The sequence below is a fragment of the Podarcis vaucheri genome, assembly GCF_965113315.1.
Source record: "Podarcis vaucheri genome assembly, chromosome: 15".
Taxonomy (NCBI): Eukaryota; Metazoa; Chordata; class Lepidosauria; order Squamata; family Lacertidae; genus Podarcis; species Podarcis vaucheri.
The window spans coordinates 39,174,696-39,196,979 of NC_138753.1; the positions used below are offsets into that span (position 1 = coordinate 39,174,696).

The 22,284-nt window shown below is 44.4% G+C and overlaps 1 pseudogene across 1 annotated transcript; it reads right to left on the reverse strand.

The window, feature by feature from the left end:
* Window positions 1–310: 310 nt before the first annotated feature.
* On the reverse strand, window positions 311–16,291 carry LOC309519489 (transcription factor IIIB 50 kDa subunit-like; annotated as a pseudogene). Its single transcript has 9 exons — window positions 16,064–16,291; window positions 11,535–11,697; window positions 11,289–11,348; window positions 10,288–10,608; window positions 8,783–9,570; window positions 4,378–4,466; window positions 3,249–3,694; window positions 2,742–2,919; window positions 311–516 (listed from the first exon to the last, which is right to left on the reverse strand). The product of its transcript is annotated as a transcription factor IIIB 50 kDa subunit-like (transcript).
* Between the last annotated feature and the right edge of the window lie 5,993 nt (window positions 16,292–22,284).

Here is a 22,284-nt window from a genome sequence, read left to right on the forward strand (position 1 = left end):
TATGAAGTGCTGATTCCTGTTTATGATACCTTTATTGTCATGTTACAACAATGTGAAAATAGAGTCTGATTACTGCCGAAGCAAAACAAACCTTTGCTCAGTTTTATTCCTTCATTGACACTGCTACAAGAAATAGATACAGATCAACAGGGAAAGATTTTCACCTGTCCATAGGACACAAAATCCCTTACTGCGTTAAAAAGGGGAGGGAAGAATCAAAGCCATGCACAGTATAGCACTTGAGCCTTTATCTTTGCTCCCCCCCCCAATTCCTCTCACCTGAGCTTAGCAGGATGTGTTTCAGTCTGCCTTTCACCAGTCGCCTTTTTATTTGCTGTCAGCTCTCCCCCCTCAATGGAGGACCGTAACTCTGTGGAACCATCTCCACTCCTGGACAAATCTCCAGAAACTGCATTCTTTTCAGTACCCTGGGAATAATCACCTAGCTGCTCATCATCTGAACCCACTTCTGGAATAACAGAAAGGGTGGTGGGTTTGAAGTGAAGCTTGTACCGTCTGTATAAATAAAGAACAGCAAAGGTTCAGCATCAGGGGCTTAAATATTTCCTACCCACCCTTTTCCCACAAGGCCTCAGGGTGTGTTACGTATAAAATAGTTAATTTTCAGTTCAAGCTAAACAGAGTCAGGTTCTCCATGTAAGCAAAATGCCAGATAGGTCTGTAGACTGATATTAGTGGCATTTAGCCAGCAAAGTCCATTTTCGAAAAAGAAAAGAAAAAGTAAAGGGGAAGAGGAAGAGAAGAGAAGAAATAGCCTATTTTAAAAGGAGAACATGCTGTTATGAAATAATTTATCCATATTACCACATGAGTCTCAGAAATAGTTACTTTGGAAGCATCATGCAAAGATTTCTAAAATGCTAAGGACGTCACTCCTGGAACAGGGGGCCTTTACAGATCTGTGATAAGAAACTGGTAGCCGGCATGCTACCAGTATGTTGGGCATGTTCCCAAGATGTCTAGAAAAAGTTTGTTTTCTCATCCAAGTGAATATTCACAGACATACTAACACAGGCATAGGCAAACAGCCCTCCAGATGTTTTGGGAATACAACTCCCATCATCCCTCACCACTGGTCCTGTTAGCTAGGAATGATGGGAGCTGTCAGCCGAAAACATCTAGAGAGCCATTTGCCTATGCCTGCACTAACAGAAGATATAATTACAGCTACCTCGCATCTTATGCAGTGGTTACATTCCTGGCCATTGCACATAAAAGCAAAATCGCGTAGAGCCAGGAACCCTCAGAACCAGGTGTCTCGCTTACCTGGTTCTCAGCAGGCAGCACGAGGGCTCTAGCATGCTGCTCTGTAATGTTTCCTCCACTCTCCATTTGTTTGTTTGTTCTGCTCCACCCCACCCCCCGGCCCAAATCAGCAATCACGTAGGTAAAATAAGCATTGCGAGTTACCTATATTTCTATTTCACCTTTTCTGTCACAGGACCTCAAAGCTAGATTAAGTGTGTCATGTGTCACATATTTACAGACTTTTGTCTAGAGCTTCATGGTTCTCAGTTAAGTCCTTGGAAGTGTGCTTCAATAAAGGGGATTACATTCTCTGCTAGACATCATTCCATCCTGGAGGCAGAAGAGGGACTGGCTCGCTCTCTTTGCCCTCCCCTCGCAAGAAAGTGGATCATCTTTGTTCTGAAGGCAGCATGCATTGTCATTTCTCTCCTTTCAAGAAGGCTAGAGACAGAAACCCTACAAATTACCGTATTTTTCGCACTATAACACGCACCAGACCATAACGCGCACATAGTTTTTAGAGGAGGAAAACAAGAAAAAAAATATTCTAAACGAAATAGTAGATATATGATTTTTGTGTGTTCATGCTGTGGCCACAGACATGTGATCTGACAGTGAGTTTGGAGTAGCCCAATGCAAAAATCCTGAGGATCCATGTGGATCCATGCTTTGTAACCACGGAGAAGGAAAGGAAGGGGAACTATGGATCCTCTGCTCACGACTGCAGCAGATCCCCCCCCCGCCCACCGCCGTCACCCGCAGGCATTCGCTCCATAACACGCACAGACATTTCCCCTTACTTTCTAGGAGGAAAAAAGTGAGTGTTTTGGTGCAAAAAATACGGTACCTGCAGAGTTACTAATCAACTGAAACCTACACAGGGCATGCCTGCCCTATCAGGAGGAAAGTTCTTACTCAGCCTGTAAATATTTTCTATGATGTGATGGGATGATTAGCTGCTTGTGCGTAAAATCGTGCTCCCTCAGAGTTTGTGCCACTCCACAAACCTCTGTGTGTGACAGAGCTCCTCAAACATGTCTGCCCTAGTCACTCGTAGATTCCGACAGTGGTTGTTTGCGGAAGCGCTTCCAGCAAAGAAGCTCCTTAACGGAAACGCGTCTTCTGGACTCACGACGTGGCAGCTTCCGGCGAAGAATGGGTCTCCCTATGGGAGCTTCTGACACCTCCCCGCTGTTCTCGCTGGACGTGTCCCTGATCCCTCCCTCTTCCCTGCTAGTTCCTGCTTTAGCTGCTGCGTCTCTCTCCGCATTCATGAGACCTTCCTCCAGAGACCCATCTCTCCCCCTGCTGGTCCCTGCTTTCGCTGCTGACTCCCTCCCAACCTCTGTGAGCCCTTCCACCACCTGTCCCTCCGATGGCAGTTCCCTGACATATGACATACAATGAAAACCACTGGGTAGCAATAGCCTTAAAGCATGTCAAGATCTCAAAATTCATTTCTCAAGACTAACCTTGGCCTGACGCGTTTGGTCTGAGATGGTTTCACAGAAGCTGAGTTTTTTTCTGGCTTCTCTTCTGCTGAGATGTTTTCATTAAAAGGGTTCAAGGATGCCTTTGTGATTCGGAGGTCCGCAGTGCTGCTCTTATCTGAGCTATGACCTCTTCTGTGACCCTCATTTGTGGAGGGTTCTGAAAAGAAAGAAATCAGCATCAGAATAGTGAAAGCACAAGTCCCAATACTACTGAAAATACTAATACCTAATCCAGCCCTAGATCAACTGATGGCTCTTAACAACAGCAGTACACTGAGACCCACCTGCATCCCACTCATTTACAACTATTAGGCACAATCATGAAGACACTTCACAGCTTCCAAGCACTGTCTTTAAATAATACAAGAAGTCCGGCTTTAACTATTATGAAGAAATGGCACATTTTACTACTTAGCACACTTTGTAAACTACACAACTGTTAAAACATATGAGAAATATATTCTCTTTTCAATAGACAATACTTACTCTCTGAAACAGGAGTTAAAGTGTCATCATCACTATCACTCCATCGCGATGAAAAGTCACTGGGATTAAGTCGAACTCTCTCTGTAACCGGTTGGAGAGAAGGTAACACAGACATGGACTGAGAGAGGTTGCTTTTCTGTAAACCACGTTTGGAGAATAAGGTCTTGAACTTTGATTTTTTCTTTTCTTTCTCATTTGACTCTTCCTCACTGTCAGCCGGAGAATGACTAATGCTAGGAACCATAGCTGAAGCTGTGTCTGGCAATCCATTGCCTCGTTTCCCCTTTAGCTTGTCTTTCAGCTTGCCAAATGGTCTCCGTGACTTATCTTTCATGGGCAGATCAAACATGCTGGCTGTCATGTTGCTCCTCATGAATTGGATATCCACCTCAATCTCACCTCTCTCTTTTTCCTTCTTTCCTGGTTTGGAGTGATGCCTGTACCATCTGTACAAATAAAGAACAGCAAAGGTTCAGCATCAGGGGCTTAAATATTTCCTACCCACCCTTTTCCCACAAGGTCTCAGATTCTGTTACGTATAAAATAGTTAATTTTCAGTTCAAGCTAAACAGAGTCAGGTTCTCCATGTAAGCAAAATGCCAGATAGGTCTGTAGACTGATATTAGTGGCATTTAGCCAGCAATTTCAATAAAGGGGATTATAATCATGTAATAATTATAAGCAAACAAAACAAGTGTTTCTCCAGAATTGCTTTCTGGGGCCTCCCCCCAGAGGATCAATGAGAACCATGCCAGGAAAGGGTTAATTTTGTACTGTAAATTTATCCATTGTCCAGGGCAATGGGTTCCCCCAAATATTCATATAATTTTGCAGGAAGACACAGGAAAGGCTCTGCTACTAAGCCGAGTCCCATGATCGCTTAACAGCTCCACCTGACCTGTGCTGTTACGCTCTGGTATCATGCAATATCAGCAGGCCTTACTAGTTCATGAGTTATGGTAGAACAGCTCCACAGCATGACCTTGTCCATTGCCAAACAGCTACCTCTCCATTTAAGGTTATGCCATGAAGACATCTGCATAAAAGGTATCAACAGTCAGAGGAACTCTGTAGAATAGACTGTTTCTGCACTAAAACCCAAGATGCAAGCCATCTTAGTGTGTCTAACCTTCTTACTCCCTGAAAGGCACCACATGAACCAAGACAAATTCTGCCGAACAGTCTTGAACGGAGCGGGATACAGCAGAGGATACAGAGCTAGAAAGAGAGAAAATGAGAAAGTCATTACCAGGAAAGTTTTAGAACAGAAACAGCAGCTTATGTACAAAAGCATGTAATTTCTCCCAAAATATTGAATTTTCCGACAATATTTTCAGAAAATTGCATGCCTTAAAAGCATACATATCAAAACAGAAAAGGAAACAAAAGAGAAGAACTAGAGGAGGGGAAAGCACTAGAACACAAGTGAGCGATTTTCTATATTCACATTTTGAAAGCTCATCATTTGGCCCAATTTCCTAAAACAGCGGATAGCACGGTGAAACTATTTCTAGACAAACTACAGGAAGTTATTGCATGGCTAAAAGATTACCCTTAAAAAACAAAAACAAAAAGCACACACAGTACTACCACATCAGGGAAAAGGCCTGACAGAAATAATCTCATTGACATCTAATTCTTTCAGTACAGGGAAGTGTTTCTGTTTTACAAATAAGCATCCAGTCTTGAGATCTGGCAACAGTTTCATCCAAATTTCAGATCTCCCTGCCTTCAGACGAAAAAATATTAACTGGTCTGAATTGCATCTTTGCATTGTCTGTCCACATGTTAAGGGTGTGGTGTTGATTAGTGAGCTACCTCTTAATTGATAGATTCCGCCATAAACCTTGAAGCCCCAATTTTCATCTGTAAAACTAATAAAGTGCTTCAACTCTGACTTGTGCTGTTTATTCTAACAATAAAGTGTTATGAACAAGACATTTGTTTCTAAAATGATTTGAATACTTATCATGCCTGTATAAAGCAGTCAAGACTGCCAAAGTAAACTTGGTAAGCCTGCTGGATTTGTTACGTTAAATATTTGAGTATGAGAGCTGCCATTATTCACAGTAAGACACTTTTAAAAGAGTTCTTTACAAACACTGTTTTTGTAATACACTGTGACTTACAGTTTTAAAAACTAGGATGTTTAGCTCAGTCTAAACATATGTTTGCCAAACAGAAGGGTATTATGCATTCTTACGAAATGTTGCTTTTTGTACTCTTAACACAGATAGCCAAGAATCAAGGTGCACATACACATTTTAATGGCAGGGTTTGTTCTACAATAGCTATGGAAGCAGGCATCAGTGGAAAATTACTATAGCACATTATTTATTTTATCAGTATTTATATTTGAATCTGTTGCTCTTCAGATGTGAAACTCAAATATCATTGCTGGCCAATAGAGCTATGTCCCCAACAGCTCACCTGACAGTACTAGATAAATTGCTTGAATAGCACAATGTGGCTAATTTTTTTTTTTTTTAAATTCTTACTCACTGGTTTAAACCTTATACATAAAATGGCACAATGTGAAGCATAACTGGGTAGGTGTGAAATCCCAAGAGCTATCAACCTATTGAAGAAAACTTAACTGATCATGAGTTTTAGTCAATTAACCTACTGAATAATTTGTACAAATATAAAACAAACTGTTCTGAAGCAAGCATATTTTGTTTTAAAATAATGCATGTGTTGCAGCACACATCTTAGAAAAAGAAATTCTTGCAAACCAAGATTTAAGGAGAAGACAAAGATGCCAACGTTTAGGGGATTCATGATTGGGAGATGGACCCTAGTTTAGGAGGCCCTATAAAGGAATTAACTAAATTCGTATCAGCTACTCGCCTTGACAACTTTCGCTGAAGCCTGGAGAGCGAGAGGCATCAGTGCGCACCGACCCCTCTCACTCTCCAGGCTTCAGGAAGCTATCCGCAAGCCTTGCAAGCCCGGTGGGAGTACCCGCGGGCTCACAAGGCTTGCGGGCAGCAGCCTGCAGCCCCCGTGAGTGTCCGCAAGCCTTGCGCGCCTGGCAGGAGGTCCCACCGGGTGCGCGAGGCTTGGGGCGGCAGCCCGTCGCCCGAAGCACGGGGAGCCCTTCGGAGGGCTCCCCTTGCTTTGGGCGAGTTTCTGCAAGCCTCGCGCGCCCGGCAGGAGGTCCCGCCGGGTGCGCGAGGCTTGGGGCGGCAGCCTGTCACCCCGAAGCACGGGGAGCCCTCCGGAGGGCTTCCCCTGCTTCGGGCAGGTGAGCGCAAGGCTTGGGGCGGCAGCCAGGGCTGGGGGGGGGAAATAATTTTTTTAAAATTCATTTTCCCCCCAAAAAATGAGGTGCGTCCTATGGGCCGGTGCGCCTTATAGGACAAAAAATACGGTACATCTGTCATCTGGAGTAACATAGAACAAATCTGCTCCACCTTCTGCATCACAGTCTTTCAGTTCTTTGAGAACTATTCTCCTGCCTCCTTTCCTTTCCTTTCCTTTCCTTCTCCAAGATAACCATGCCCAGCTTTTTCAACTGTTCCTCATCGGACTTGGTTTCCAGACTCCTCACCATCTTTGGAATATGCTATAGTTCAGGGGTGCACAACCTCCGGCTCACAGACCAAACGTGACCCACCAGTCCCATTTGCCCACGAGGCCAATCTGGAGAAGCCACGCTCACCTGCCCAATAAGGGATGCCATTAAAGTAGGCTCCCATTCAACCATCGCTCCTGCTGTCCAAGCTGCAGCTCATTGAAGGCTTGCAAAAGGCTTTGAAAGCAATTCCGTGAAGCTCCTTTTGATCTCTGATCTCCTTTGATCTCGGAAAGGAGGAATGCAGGGAGGCTTACAAGGCTTAACACTGCCAAAGCCTCTTGCACTCTGGAACCCCAACATGGAACCCTACACAATTTATGTTGGCAGGTAGTCAAGGCAACCCACTTGCCAACATTTTGATGTCACAATGGCAGAATGTGATTTACTTGCTAGTTGCCCCACCCACACATCAAAGTCCCCCCCCCCCAGCCAGAAAGATTCCTCCTCTAGTTTGTCTATCTCCTCCTTAAAATGCAGCAACTGGAACTGGACAAAGTAATGAACCTGGCTAATCCTACAATGACCACAACACTCTGGCGTATTTCCTCTCTCCCTTTGAAGTTAAAGCATGCCCTTATCCGCATTTCTTCAGAAGTCCTGCTATGACTCCCTAAATAAAGAAGGAGCAAAAATCAGATGCAACGGGTCATATTTAGGAGGCCTCTCTGGGCAGCGCCTGGCACCAGCCCCCTCCCTCCCTCCCTGCATGTGCCCCGTGCCCCAGCAGGTAGACTGCCCCTGGCAGCGGGAGCTCCACGGGAGGCCCCTCGCTCGCTCGCTCGCTCTCCCCTCACCGTGTGCATGTAGGGACAAAAATTAACTAAGCAGCTCCATTAATCAGGGTGACTGACTCACCACCTATCTAGTGACACGGGCATCATGTTCAGGAACCACCATACCATGTTCTATAAAGAGATGCTTGCAAAGCCACAACTTTTTCTTCTGGATCTAGGTTTAAAGCATGAATGTCTGAAACAACTTGCAATTAGATTTTTACACTTCTCTTCCACTCTCTCATGCCTAACTATGAGGACCATAAGTAGACCAGACAAACACTCATTCAAGTCAAACGCCAACTCAAAGAGGTATTTGTTGCTCAGGCTGGCTGACTGACTCCACCCAACCCTTCAAGAGTGGATACTACTTCTCACCCAGAGATACGCATGGAAGCCTGCCAATCTTTACACCAAAAGTTGTCCTAAACAGCATGCAAACCACTGCAATGTGGCCACTTCCTATACCTCTTGTCAGAGTTGAAGGAAAATAATCAACCTCGCCAACTAGTTACTAGTGGTCCCTACCAGTAACCAAAGTTATCCAAGCCACCCAAACCTGTCTTTAATTATTACCACAGCAGGGTGGAAGGAGCCATGCCTGAAGGATGCGGGAGATTCTTAGTGGGACAGGAGAGCTGGGGGGGGGGGCAGGGGGCGGGAATCACATCTGGCAACCAATGAATCCCTTTGCTTCAGACAGTACATAGGTAGACAAGTCTAAAAAGCCCAGGACACAAATTTTCACAATCCTCTAGTGGTTATGATGGCTCATTTACCAGAAGTAATGTATTTAGCATTAACTCTGGAAGTGTATACTCTATTCCAGTGTTTTTCAACCACTGTTCCGCGGCACACTAATGTGCCGTGAGATGTTGCCTGGTGTGCCGTGGGAAAAATTGAAAAATTCGAAAGATTTTTTTAAAAAGTCAAATTTTCGCCCACTAGGCGGGCGCCGGACTGTGTCCACCCTATTTTCCATCCATCCTGGGTGGGGATCAGATCGGATGGGATCGGATGAGAGCGGACAGGCGGTCCGCTCTCATCCGATTCCCCATAGAGAGCAGCGGGGCTCTGACATCTCCCTCTCCGCACACAGTGGTGGTGTGCCTCGTGATTTTTTTCATGAAACAAGTGTGCCTTTGCCCAAAAAAGGTTGAAAAACACTGCTCTATTCTTACCAAACTAAGCCTCCTAGAGATAATATGTATCAGAAGGCTATTGCTTGCAAGCCTGTCTGAATCACTTGCAGCTTTGAGTTCACAGGCACGCTTGAGCCCTGCTAAACATCTCCTTTTCTTCTAGAGTCCGGATAGACTGCTCTATCTCACTGTCTAAAATGGGCTCATCCCCAGTGATAGCAGAATCTTCAAGGCTTAGCTGAGGAGTTCGTAGCCTCTTTGCGGGGTTCAAGACGCAGGGTGGGAGCAAAGGTTTCCGCTTGCTGAACTTCTGCTTCTCTCCTGAAAGGGAGGCCTCTTCTACTGTTGCAGCGCTCTCATCGATTAGCTGCAGCGGCGCAGCTGCTGAGTCTTCTAGGTCACGGTCTTCCGTAGTATCCACAATGCGGAAGGCAGCCTGAAGAAGCACACGGCGGTGCCGCAGAAGGTCACCGATGTACTTTGCCACACTCCGACGGTCCACTTTCAGCACTCGTAACCAGCCCAGCTGAGAAGCCATTTGCAGGAGGATGTTATGCAGCTCCCTCAGTCTCTGGTGGGCTGGCCGGGGAGCCTCCATACCAGCAAGCTTACAGAACTGAGAAAGGGTGCAAGTGAGGCGATCGACAGGCCGGAGAGACTGCCAAGCCAGGAAGGCTGCTGCTGTCACTAGGGGGGTGGGGTGCCGGCCGGTCCCCAGCCACGTGTCGCTGGCAAGTTCCACCATCTGGATAGTCCTTGCCACCAGCTGCTCCTTTTCTTCCACAAACTTAGTCGGGACGCTGGCTGAATTCTGGAAAATCTTGAAGCTCGAAAGATGAAAATCAAACAAGCCATTTAGATAGACTGCCTTGGGTTGGGAGATGTGGCAGGATGGAGAAGACAAATAGGTGAAAGAGGGACATGAGCAAAAAGAAGCATTCTGTAAAAGGGCAAAGGGCAGAAGGCCCTGCATTTTCCAAGGACACCAAAAAGGCAAGCTGAGCAGCTTGAATCAAAAAGGAAAGCATCTTCCATTAACCAGCACTATTTGGACAGGGCTGAATTTACACTCTTCCTAACTTGTGCTCAACAAAATTCTGTTTGTTGGCTTCTTGCCCTTAATAATAATAGGAAGGATTTCCAAGCAATCACGGGATTGGTAGCAGGAGCAGAATTCACAATTCTGAGAATTATTTGTTTAAAAAGGGAAGTTTGCTGCCCCTGTGGCTAAAGAGAAAAGCCTGGACCTGCCTGAAGTGCCTCAGATGAAATCTCAGAAATCAGGGAGTTGGAGTATACATGCACATATGAAAATACCCATTTCTTCCATGATGGAAGCACACAGCACACACAGGGTTCCTACATCCAAGCACTGACCACATCGATCCCTGCTGAACTTTAAGAAGCTTGCTGTTTCATCAGCCTTCCAATCAATATACCACACAGTCCGTATGATACTTGTAAATTCTGTCTCTGAAATATGGAAATTGCACACCAACTTTGAGAAGTATTGTCAAGGAAAGGGCATAAGAACTTCAACATACCCGTTTAGGTGGGTTTTCACCATATCCATCAAGCTGAGAGTAGGCACATCCAGTGCCAGTTCCTTCAGGAAGCGTAGATAGGTCTTTGCAAACAACTCCTTGTCTCCATAGAGTAGCAGGCAGACTGTGCCCATGGTCAGGGGCCAGTTGTGCTGGCGGCAGGTCAAAAGACGCAACAGCCCACAAGCATCTCCTTCTTCTCCAAGCTGACTAAACTGAAGCAGGGACGTTTGATTGCCTGCTGGTAATAGGACAAGGCTGTATCTTCAAACAGAGAAGGAAGCCGCAGAACTTTGCAGAGATCCCGAACACGTTTGACTCCTGTGGGGGAAAATACCACAGCAGTACTTAAGAAATGTTTCCACATACACATTTATCAGTGACAAATCTAACCGCAGGGTAGGTCTCTGCCTGTATGAAGCTGCCCATATACTAAGATAATCTGTGGAGGCTCTGTTTCACATGCTCCCACTTTCAGAGGTTAGATGGGTGGCAATCATGGACAACGTATTTTCAATTGTGGTAGTGTAACTGGAGTGTCCAAACCAAGCCTACTTTGGCTTTTTTTTTATATTATGGAGAACTTTTTCCAATGAAAGTCTTTGGGGGCTCTAATTGAGAATGGCTGTTAGTATTGCTGTTTCAACTTCATATTTGATTTTAATTTGGCTTTTAGTTATGTACTGATTTTTATTTTTTGCAGCTGTACACACAATTATAATGACCATTTAATGGTAATGGAAACAGACTGGTCCATGGTTAACCAGTCTGTCAATGATTCAGGTGGGATTTGATCAGGCAATCAAACTGAACTGTGGACTCTATGTACCTCTAAAATTCTAAAATAGGTTGTTTTGATGTTGGTCCCACAGCAAATAGGTAAGACTGTTTTAAAAATGCAAATTTCTCTTTGCTTTTAGAAAGTGAAACAATGCAGCTCTTGTGGATGACAGACACATTAATTTCCACAAAGCATCAACAGAGTAATGCAGAATACGTACCTCGCTGTACACAACGGCTCGTTTGCTCATTCTGGCCAGTACTCCATGAATATGTGACTTCTACGAGATAAAAACACAGATATCAGCCAAACTTTGGTCCAAGCTCTCAAACATGCACCCATTTTTAAACTGTTGAATGGTGTAGGGCCTGTCTATATTTGAGAACTGCTTGCAAGTCGTATCTCAAATCCTATGTCTTTGTAAGATACAAAGAGTTTTGAGCTATTTTGCTATTCTTAGCCTCACCTTGTAAATGTTCTTCATCAGCATATGTGGTTGTGAGAAGCCCTTCAGTCAGAATGAAGCCACAGTCTGCGCACACCAGCTGGTTCTGAGCATAATGAGAGTCCTCTACAATTTCCAAGGAGCCACAGTCTGGACACTTCTTTTGGCTTGACATCTTAGCAGCCTGAAAGCATAAATCAGGTCCACAGTTGGTCACTGATATTTTGGTATTATTTAATTACTTCCATGTATTACATTTACCGTATATCCCACCTGTCCTTTGAAGAGCTCAAGGTGGTATAATGGTTCTCTCGCCACCCAATTTTTATTCTCACAACAACTCTGTGAAATTAGTTGGTTGTATTATTACTACAGGATGAAGTCTGAAAGAAGCACACACAATTAGTTCAGGCAATCCTATAGTACTTTGTACCAGAACAATTTTGTGCAGTTCTCCTTTTGGTCTGAAGGGTGGCGCTGTGGGTTAAACCACATAGCCTAGGACTTGCCGATCAGAAGGTCGCAGTTCGAATCCTCATGACGGGGTGAGCTCCCGTTGCTCGGTCCCTGCTCCTGCCCACCTAGCAGTTCGAAAGGACGTCAAAGTGAAAGTAGATAAATAGGTACCGCTCCGGCGGGAAGGTAAACGGTGTTTTTGTGCCCTGCTCTGGTTCGTCAGAGGCAACTTTGTCATGCTGGCCACATGACATGGAAGCTGTATGCTGGCTCCCTCGGCCAATAAAGCGAGATGAGCACCGCATCGGTCACGACTGGACCTAATGGTCAGGAGTCCCTTTACCTTTATTACTACTACTACTACTACTACTACTACTACTATTAATTGAGTTTATATACCATCCTATAGCCAGGGCTTTCAGGGCGGTTTAAAGAACAGTATCAACCTAACCAGTTGGAATTGCCCACAGAATTGTTGATTTTTTTTATCATTTACTAAGTATTAAAGTATATCAAATTCTATTCAAAAACCACACTCACTGCCGGGATGTTAGAAGATATAACAGGACAAAAAGTATGGAGAAGATAGAAAAACAAAGTCTTTTTATTTCCCTCAAAATCAAGGTGTCTCCTAGCTTGAAGGCCTACCATACTCTCACATTTCAAAAGTATCATCATAAAATCAGTCTGAGAATTCTACAGTACAGCGTTACATTTCTGAAAAGAGCTACAAAGACTACCAGAGATTTGTGGGGGCTCTGTCTTCAGTTCTGATATGCAGAATGCAGCTTTGATTAGGAGGGGAAGGAAACGCTCTCAAAGTACTCAGCTCAAATTACATAGGGCCTGATCCTGTCTTGTCATTGGAAACTACTGTATTCAAAGACTGTTGATGGGGGTGGGGTGTCACAGTTTGTCCAAAACCGGAGGGAGGGATCCAGGATGTGGGGCTTGCGGTTTTTCCTCTCGCATTTGAAGCATCACCAGCATTTCCATTAGAGCTTGGTGCTAAGAAAACACCTAGCACCACGAACACTTTTCTGGTGGCCTGGCAAGACTTGCCCCACAGCCATTCGCTAAACAAGTGCTTCATAATTTTAAAAAAGGGCACGGAGACAAAGTTGTTGTGGAAAGCTCCTCCTTTGTTTTTCCAGAGGCTCCTAAAGGCAAGTGAATAATGCCAGGGCAAGCTGGAGTGCGGGAAAGGGGAAGAGATGTGAACTGCTGGCTGGTTAGGGGACACAGAAAAAAGAGGGGGAAACTGACTTGTGTGATTTCGGTAATGGTGATGTAAAAATTGGGGTTTGGCTTTTGCTTCCCAACTCCCCATGGGAATCTGAGTCCCCTAAGTCCATGATGGGCCAGAGAAGAATGGATGGAGGCAGAATCCAGTGGAAAACAAGGCAGATGTTTATTTTTCTGTTGCAACAGAGTCCCCTCCCCTCCTTCCAAGGAGAGAGAGACCCTCAACAAAAGTGTGCAGGAACCTTTAAAGACTTTTGACATTGCCCAACCCCCTAAGCCAAAGACCACCCCAAAATCATCATCCATATATCATTGGAGGCGGTCTACAGCGGAAACCCTGTAGCAGAGTCCCCTAAGTCCATGATCGGCCAGAGAAGAATGGATGGAGGCAGAATCCAGTGGAAAACAAGGCAGATGTTTATTTTTCTGTTGCAACAGAGTCCCCTCCCCTGCTTCCAAGGAGGGGAGAGACCCTCAACAAAAGTGTCCAGGAACCTTTAAAGACTTTTGACATTGCCCAACCCCCTAAGCCAAAGACCACCCCAAAATCATCATACATCTATCATTGGAGGCGGTCTACAGCAGAAACCCTGCCTAGCAGGATACCTGATAATGGTCGCCGATTGTATTAGCTGGGCAGCCTGGCCATTCTTTTGTGATTATTAAAATTACTTTAGTTCCTGAATCCAGGTCACAGGCTCCCCCTATTCATACACAAATACACCCTTAAGACAGGATTTGCAAGCGCAAAGGCAACGGGGAGGCTTTCCCTATTTGCCTCCCTCACTGCAGATGAGTATTTGAGGTCACTGAGAGTCAAAATGGCCTCAGGATTGCTCTCCCGTACTATTTCAGACACATGGTTTATATATATAGATATGTGTGCATTCATGAATATTTAGTCTACATTTGAGGCCTTAGAATTCTTATAACAAGGGAGAGGAGGAGGAGGATTGCTGGCGGTGCTCACAGAGTCAGCGGCAGGTCAAGGGGGTTTCTGCCCACGCCACTCGCGGCTTGCATGCCCTCCAAAAAAACCCCCACATCCCCCCCCCAAAAAAAAACCCCGGCCTGGCTCCTAGACAGCCACCCAGGAGCCTCTTTCCCCCTTTACTGACTTATCCTCTCGCCGCCGCTTTCGCAACACCGGAAGAAGCCAGGGGAGCTTTTTCAAGAGGGCACACGCTCCTTCCGGGCAATCCCCATGGCAACGGGGCAATCGGGCCCAGACGCGCTCCAACGCTAAGCGGCCTCCGGAAAGAAACAAAGGAGCGCAGGACAAAGGTTCCGCCAGAGCCGCTCAGCTCGAGGGCGTTAGAGATGCGGCGAGGCGGAGCATTTGTGTCTGGACTGAGGGGTTGTCAGATCTCCGGGAATGAGCTGAAGTTCCAGCCTTTTAAGCTCCTTTTCTCGGAGTTTATTCTTGGAATTTAATAAAAAAGTTTAAAGAACCAACAACACCAGGAAAGCTGAAGACTTCCTTTTCCATCTTTGTAGTAAACCGTCTATTAGCAGCCTACCTTTGTCTCATTTTCACCCTATCTTTCCTGATCTTTCATTTAAAATAAGTTCCCCTTGGAATACTTGTAGATTTTTGAGTGGGGGAGACACCAGCTCCTTCTGTAATAGGGGGAAATATTAATATCAACACTTAGGACTGGAGACATACTCTTCAGTTCTAGCCATGTTGACTCAGGTTGTAGCCTTAATCTGGATTCAACCAAAATCTACCTTTCTGTGACTTAAATCTAGTCTTGCCCTCTAGGGAAGCAGAGAGCAAGTTTCTGCCCTATTCTTTTAGGGTGTTTCAAGAGTGCTATGTCAAAGTAATGTCATATTCTGGATAGAACAATCAGACCGATCATTTAGCACTTTGATAATAGCTTCAGTGCTGTGCAGTTCTGCATGCTGTGGTTGTGAAACTGGCACCACATTTCCCAGACCTGATAAAAATAATCCTAGCAGCATAATGCTTCCACTTTGGGGGAACTGTTGTTTATTAACAGTCAAACAGCTTAAACCTAAACCATTTGGTAAACCTAAAGCATGGGTAAACAACCATTCTTGCAACAGCAAGTGGAACCTGAAAGTTTTACTGTGGGGATGTGATTGCACATCTGTGCTATGGGACCTGTGGCATCTCCAAGAGAAGTATTACAAGACACTCTCTTCCATTCCTAGGCTAACTTGCACAAGCCCTCAACCTTCAGCAACCCTCATAGGAAGGAATGGAGGACTATAGAAACTTACATATGCACACACCATATACAGTTATGAGCCATGCACTGCACACAAGGGAATTTAATGCTGCGTTATTATGAACAAAATATGGATGAGCAAAACTCAAACCAGCAGATGGCGCCCTTACTTTACACTTGGTGCTCTCCCTAAAAGTTGCTACATCACATTTCTATACATTTGTCCATTGGAAAAAGGTGTTAACCAGCTTAAATCTGATTTTTGTTGCAGCAGGGGACCCCAAAATTCCAAAATACAGCTGAAGCTCTAAGATGCTGCTACACACAGCAACTATGAGAGTGCAGCAGTGATGGGCATTCAGAATACAACAAATTCAAAAACGTTCTCATTTAAGCAATGCTTGAAATCTTGGAGGGCAGGGGGACAAGGGACAAGATTTTTTGAGGTTATAGGTGGAGAGGCAGTTTTGCACCAGTCCTGGCCTCTTCTGATAAACAGAAGCACAATTATGTGAGCAACAACAAAAAAGCAATGTGTTGTATCCAACATTAGACCTACTGAGAGTAGGCCCATTGAAACGAATCAATATGACATATTCCCAGCATAGCTGTCAACTTTCAGATTTGAAAATAAGGGATCAGCAGCCTCACCTGTCCCAGGCACTCCTGTCTTCCACTGCTTCCCCCAGTTTGGCCAAACTCATGCTGGTAGCTTCGAGAACACTGTCCAACCATCTCGTCCTCATGGTTCAATGTTACTAGTGAGTAAAGTTACCCAGTCAGGATTTGAATCTTGGTCCTAACTATTGGGGTTAAGTTTCTATTTAGCTGTCCCATTAATACTGACAAACCGTATCTCCCATTCATCTCTCAGATCCCCTTGTAAATCTAAAGTACTGACATCCTGCGTAAAAAACTTCCCTAATTACACATTGTGTGAAGGTAAGTGTGTGAAGCTACAGCATTCCTATTATCCGCTTAAGTGACAGTCACTCTCTCTCACTCTCACTCTCTCTCACACACACAAACACACACACAGAGTAGAGCCCCTCCCAGCCAAAGGCCCAAAGGCAGAAAGCCCATCCAGCAGTCAAACGAAGCCTCAAGCGGTGGTTCGTACAGCGCAGCAACCCGGCAAAGGGATACAGCGGCAAGGAAAACCACATTGTCACCTCTCCGCTGGGAAGCGCTGAGCAAAGGTGAGTGCCCAGGCAACGCGGACGATTTGATCGGCACAAGGTATGCAAGCTCCACCCGCCAGTCGTTCTCAGACTCCTTATTGGTGAGCAACGCAGTTGAGGAGCCTCCCTGGCCGGCAGGGAGGGAGAGGAGCTGCTTCCTTTGAAATCTGGGAAATTTACAGGATATCAACAGTGGGAGACGGCGCTGGAATAAGGGAGTTTTCCACCAAATAAGGGAAGGTTGACAGCTATGATTCCCAGTGCTATTTTTCTAGAAAATGAGGTGCTGGAACTCACCATGAACTCCTCCCTTGTTCTCTTATAATGCAATGGTGCTCACCTGAGAGGTGCCGGAACTGAGTTCCTGTGAGTTCCGACTAAAAAAACCCCTCTGCATCTTCCTATAGTGAGGAGGACAGATCAGGTGAGTTGTGTAGCTGCTGTCGAAGTATTAACTGGTGCTGGGCAAATTCAAGGCCTCTGCTCTCCCTTGTGGTTCATCATCTTTAATCCATGTTTAGAACGTACAACCTTCAATTGGAGGCTTGTCCTCTCTAATGAAGCACACAGGGCTACTCTAGCCTGCTTAGCTTTGATGCCACAATTATGGAATGCCCCACAGCAGGGCAAAGGTCTCTTCAGTTCAATTCCTACTCACCTCACCAGGCAATGGAAGTATCTGCCAAGCCATTCAGGGAAAGGTAAACATTCTGCTGCTGTTAGATAGATGTTGAACGTAGTGGACCATTTTTGAATCATGCTGCACCTTGCGCGCACCTAGCCCCAATGAGGACAAGCAATTGGAAGTTTAGGTCTTTATTGGCGAAACATTCGATCACATCAGGTCCTAAGGTACAAGGGATCTATGCTAGGATTGACATATGTCCTCTTTTGGGGGTCCTACGTGGCCATCCAGGACAGGGTGGGATATTACATTTTAAAGCAAAAGTCCTGGATTTTGGGTTTAAAAAAAGAAGTGCATGGGCAGCTCTGGCTCTGGTGTGAGCTGCTCAGGCGCAGCGGCAGTGGAGGGCCGATCGGGCAATTGCCCTAAAAAATAAATGAAAATAGTTTGTGTTATGTTCCACACCCAGTCTCTAGCGGGCTTCTGCTGGCTGTGCGTATTTTAGTTCAGAACGAAGCAAAGCAGCCCAGGCTACAGCATGCTTAAGAAAGCAATAGCTGCTGTTGCAGGGCTGTGCCCAAGAGATATTAATGAGACTCTCAGACATAATAGCTTGTAGTTATAGCTCAGTGAAGGGTGAGCTGGTTCAAAGCATGCTATTTTGACAGGGGTGGAGACCATGTTGACAGTTATTATATAATTATGTCGTCAGCACAAAGCACTTGGTTTCTGAATCATTAAAGAGATGTCCTAAACCTGGTATTCCCACAGGTATAGTAGATGACAGGCTGGAAAATAATTGGAGTGAAGCCACCATGTGATCATTGACGTCGTGACTTCATTCTAGGGTATGAATGTATTTCCTTCAAAATATGAAACTAGTGTGGGTTCTAGACCAGAGATGGCCCCCCATGTGTTGGAGTAGGACTCCCACCATCCCTGACCATTCACCATGGAGGCGGATGGGAGTAAACATACCAACATTCGGAAGGTCCCCCACCCCAATCTAGACTCTGTGAATTAAGGATGCTACGTCGCAGACTGGCAGTATTCTAATAGACACAGGATTGAGTCACAGATGCCTCTATTGGCCCTTGGAAACGAGCAATTTGGGCATTCGGATCATAGCTGAGATCTCATTTGAAGCATTTAACATACCATGCTTCCCCTGCCTTTCCATCTCAGTGCTGCTGCATCAGGTGATTCCGTCTTTTCCTGATCTATTAAGTCTGAATCACAGTCTTGATCCAAATTGGTTCCGGCACATTCCTGCTTCACAGCACAGGGAAGTGAGTGGTGTCAAAGCTCAACTGTCACAGGACTTCACAAGCTATGTGCTTCTTAAGCTGCAATGAGCTACGCTTATCAACCTGATCTAGGTTTTGTGGAAGCATTTAGGAGCCAAAGCTGCCTCATATTGTGGAATTTGAGTAGTTGAAAAGATTTCTTCTGCAAACAGCCATCGCCCCGCCCCCCGCAAAAAACAAAACAAAAGCACATCTTGCTAGATTATTACCGGTATTTTTGTGTTCCATTACTTCCTTGCAGGAAGAGGGAGCCTGACCTTAGCCCCTGCTCCATATTCTGGAGTGGGCTTCAAAAATGATTTTAGAATTTGCTCTCTAGATTTAAATGACCGCCTTTTGAGTCTTCACTCAAAACATTTACAAGGGCACCCTTATGGGGTTCACATTTTCTCCTAATCCTATTTAATTTCCACAACAGCTGCACGCTGTACACTTTGGATGTGAAGCCTTGTCATCAAACAACAGGGGCACTGGGGTGGGTCAGGGGAAGGAAAAAGGCAGGAGTTATGAAAAAGGTGGCACAGAAATTTAATAGAAGGCATGCCAGAGAGACAGATGGGGAGATAGTAGGAAGAGACTGCAGAGTGGAAGACACGAGAGAAGGCAAAGAGCTACTGTTCAATGGTTGAACACGTTTTGCCTGCAGAAGGTTCAAATAAGGCTGTGAATGCCCCTTTCTTGAACACCTGGAGAGCTTCTCCCAGTTGGCATAGACAATTCTAAGCTAGATGGATCAATGATCTGTTTAAGGCAGCTTTCTATTTTGCTAAGGGAGCACTTGCAAAGATTCTCCCAGTGCTCACTGACTGGTTAGCTAGGAGGCAGAAGGGGAGAGGAAGCTTCTATGTAAGAACATAAGGAGAAGTCCTGGATCAGACTAAAGGCCCATTTAATCCAGCTCTGTTCTCATATCGGCCTACCAGATGCCTATGGGAAACCCACAAACAGGAAAGGAACACAGTAATACTGGAAGTTACCAGCCAAAATCTTTGCTGCAAGCCTCTCTCTCTATAAACTTGCACAATCTTCAGTGGTAATTAAAACTACACTATCTAAACCCAAACCTAAATTAAATCTGGCAAGCCAGTTTTAAATCTTTTGAGATTTCGAGCTGCCTGCTGTCTTTGCCTAGCACTTCCACTTGCTGGCAACTATATTCCTATAACTGGGCACAGAGAAAACACCGACACTTTCCTTAGTTTCTTACCTTTTTCAGGGGCTTGTAGAAAAGGTGATAGCATACAGAGACTGCAAGAATGTTGGAGTAATCGAAGGTTCTTTTCAGGTTCTTTCAAGCCTACCAATTCTAAGATCATTGAGGAATGTCTGCTTCTTAAAACCCATAAGGCTTAATGTACAAACAGCTCTCACAATAGAAGTTTCAATTGCATATGAAGCCCTTTTTCTTTCACACTTTGGAATTGTCATGATGAAATCCAGTCCTTGTACAGCAGAGAATCATTTCTATCAGTATGGACTAAGGAACCATTCTGGTATAGCGTGCAATAATGTGAATTATATACACAGCATTCTTCACTTAAAGATTGTGAAGATAGGCAAAGAAACACAAGTGTTCTCACAAGTTTAAATAACTTTATTTTTAACATTTCACAAGGATGAAGGTCTTCGTAAAAAAACCAAAAACACAATGGGATTAAGTACCAAGAGTAACAAGGCAGAATATAAATATACATTCAGATCCTTCAACGTTAAGCACTGAGCAAATGTTTGCACAAGGGGAAATATCCCTCACAATGTACCACACTTTTCACAAAATCCAGCATTTCAATGTCAGGATTGCGTAAGTCACAGATATCAATTAGAAGGCACAGATTGCAAGGTATCCTTGCTGTGTATTGCCCAAATTTCATCATAATGTATACAACTGAGCAGACCTTTATATGAAGAATGGTCAGCAGATTTGGGCCCAGTGAGAATACTCCCTCTTGCATGTGGCACATTGTGTTGCCAGCTGCAGCCCTGTGGTCCCTGGAGATTTTAGGACAGGTTAGAAACTAGAAGATTTTCACCATCTGCTGGAAGCTGGTCCTGTACTATTTCTATTAAAACGGTCAACACTATTTGTTACTAGATCCATTCCTACTGAATATGTATTAAACACAAATGTCCACTGTACTTTGGGACCATAAAACCATCAGGAATAAACATTTTCTAGTACACAGTAAAACTGTATTTCAATAAAATACTTGTTCCCAAAAGCATGATCCTGTGTGCTTATGGCTCCAGCAGGAGCAAAGAGACATGAAGCCTCTTAAAAGAAAGTTTTTAAAAAGCAATTTGGTTCTTTTAAATGAGATATACTAGCTTTAAAAAGATGCCCAAGCATCTAAATGCTGGTTTTACACACAAGAAGTTTACAGACTTTATGGTCCAGCTATTATGGAGCCACAGATATGTGAAAACCCCACCGGCCCTGGAGATTTTAGATACGGTAGACAACAGTTCCTCCCCTTTCAATCACCTGAAATCATTGACCTAGTTGAGGCAAGGTGACAGCATCAGCCAGAGGATTTCATCAAGAGAATTAGCACTATGCAAGAAGATCGACAAATCTATTCAACAAGCACCACATTCCATGTAGGGCAACAGGAACATGGAGTCCAAGCTCACAGTCCAAGTCTTATATTCAAACCTTACAGTATTAATTTTTCTACCAACCTCCAAACTATGTACTTAGGGCTCTCATTGCATAAATATTGCCATGTCAAATGAGGAATAAACTAGAGGAACCACTTAGCTGTTCCTATTCTTTGGTGTTTGCAAATGAGATTGCACAGTATCAAGAGCAATTAAGAGTGCACCATTGAGAAAAAGTCAAGATGTATGGGTGATATCGGATCATGTCATACTAAGAGCAGGCCCACAACAATCAAGAGTCCTTAGTCATTGATTACAAGAGGTCTACTCCCATGTATGACTTGCTTAGAATCAACCCCTCTTTGATTACCTGAGAAGTTTATAATCCAGTGTTGTGACTGAATACAAAGGGAGGGCTGAAGAGATATTCAGTGCCAAGCTCATCCCTCTTGAAAGTGCATAGGCAGAAAATGAAGAATGACTACAGTCAAAAGCATGAAAATTAATCCATCCACGTCTTCAGACATCACTTTGATTGCTGTTTGGCTGCCTGCATTTGTAGCTCAAATTTTCAACAAAATATTTTTTTTAATCACAGTTGATCTGACTGGAAGCCAAAAGTGCATATACAAGCTTACGCTTGCAAAAAGCCATGCTTAACCTTATAGTTGCTATCTTCAAATAGTTCAATTTCCCATACAATGGTCAATGTGGATTTCACCCCAAATGCCTAGTGATGGTGGATGTATTGTTTTATTAGGAAACCTACAAAAGTTAATCCTTTGGAAACTTTAAACTCATATACTGGGCTAGTGCCCCATCCAGAGTAAGGGACCACGATGTAAAGGTACCCTTTAAAAATTAAGGGGCAGATGGAGATACTGAAATTAAGAATTCAATCTTCAACCCAGGAATAAGATCCATAAAAAATAAAATCAGAAAAAGTCTCCAGTTTTTTTAGTCTGCAGCAGAAATCATATTGCAGTAATTCTGACTATTCACATCTTCCAACAATTTATGCAGCAGCATAAACAGAATCTTTTGTAACTGAAGAAAGTGTCGTCTGTCTACAGAAACTGTTCTATCATACAGATACAGAAACTGGAACCAAAAGAGGCACAGTGAGACATTGCACACATACAGCTTTGTGCTAAGCCTCTC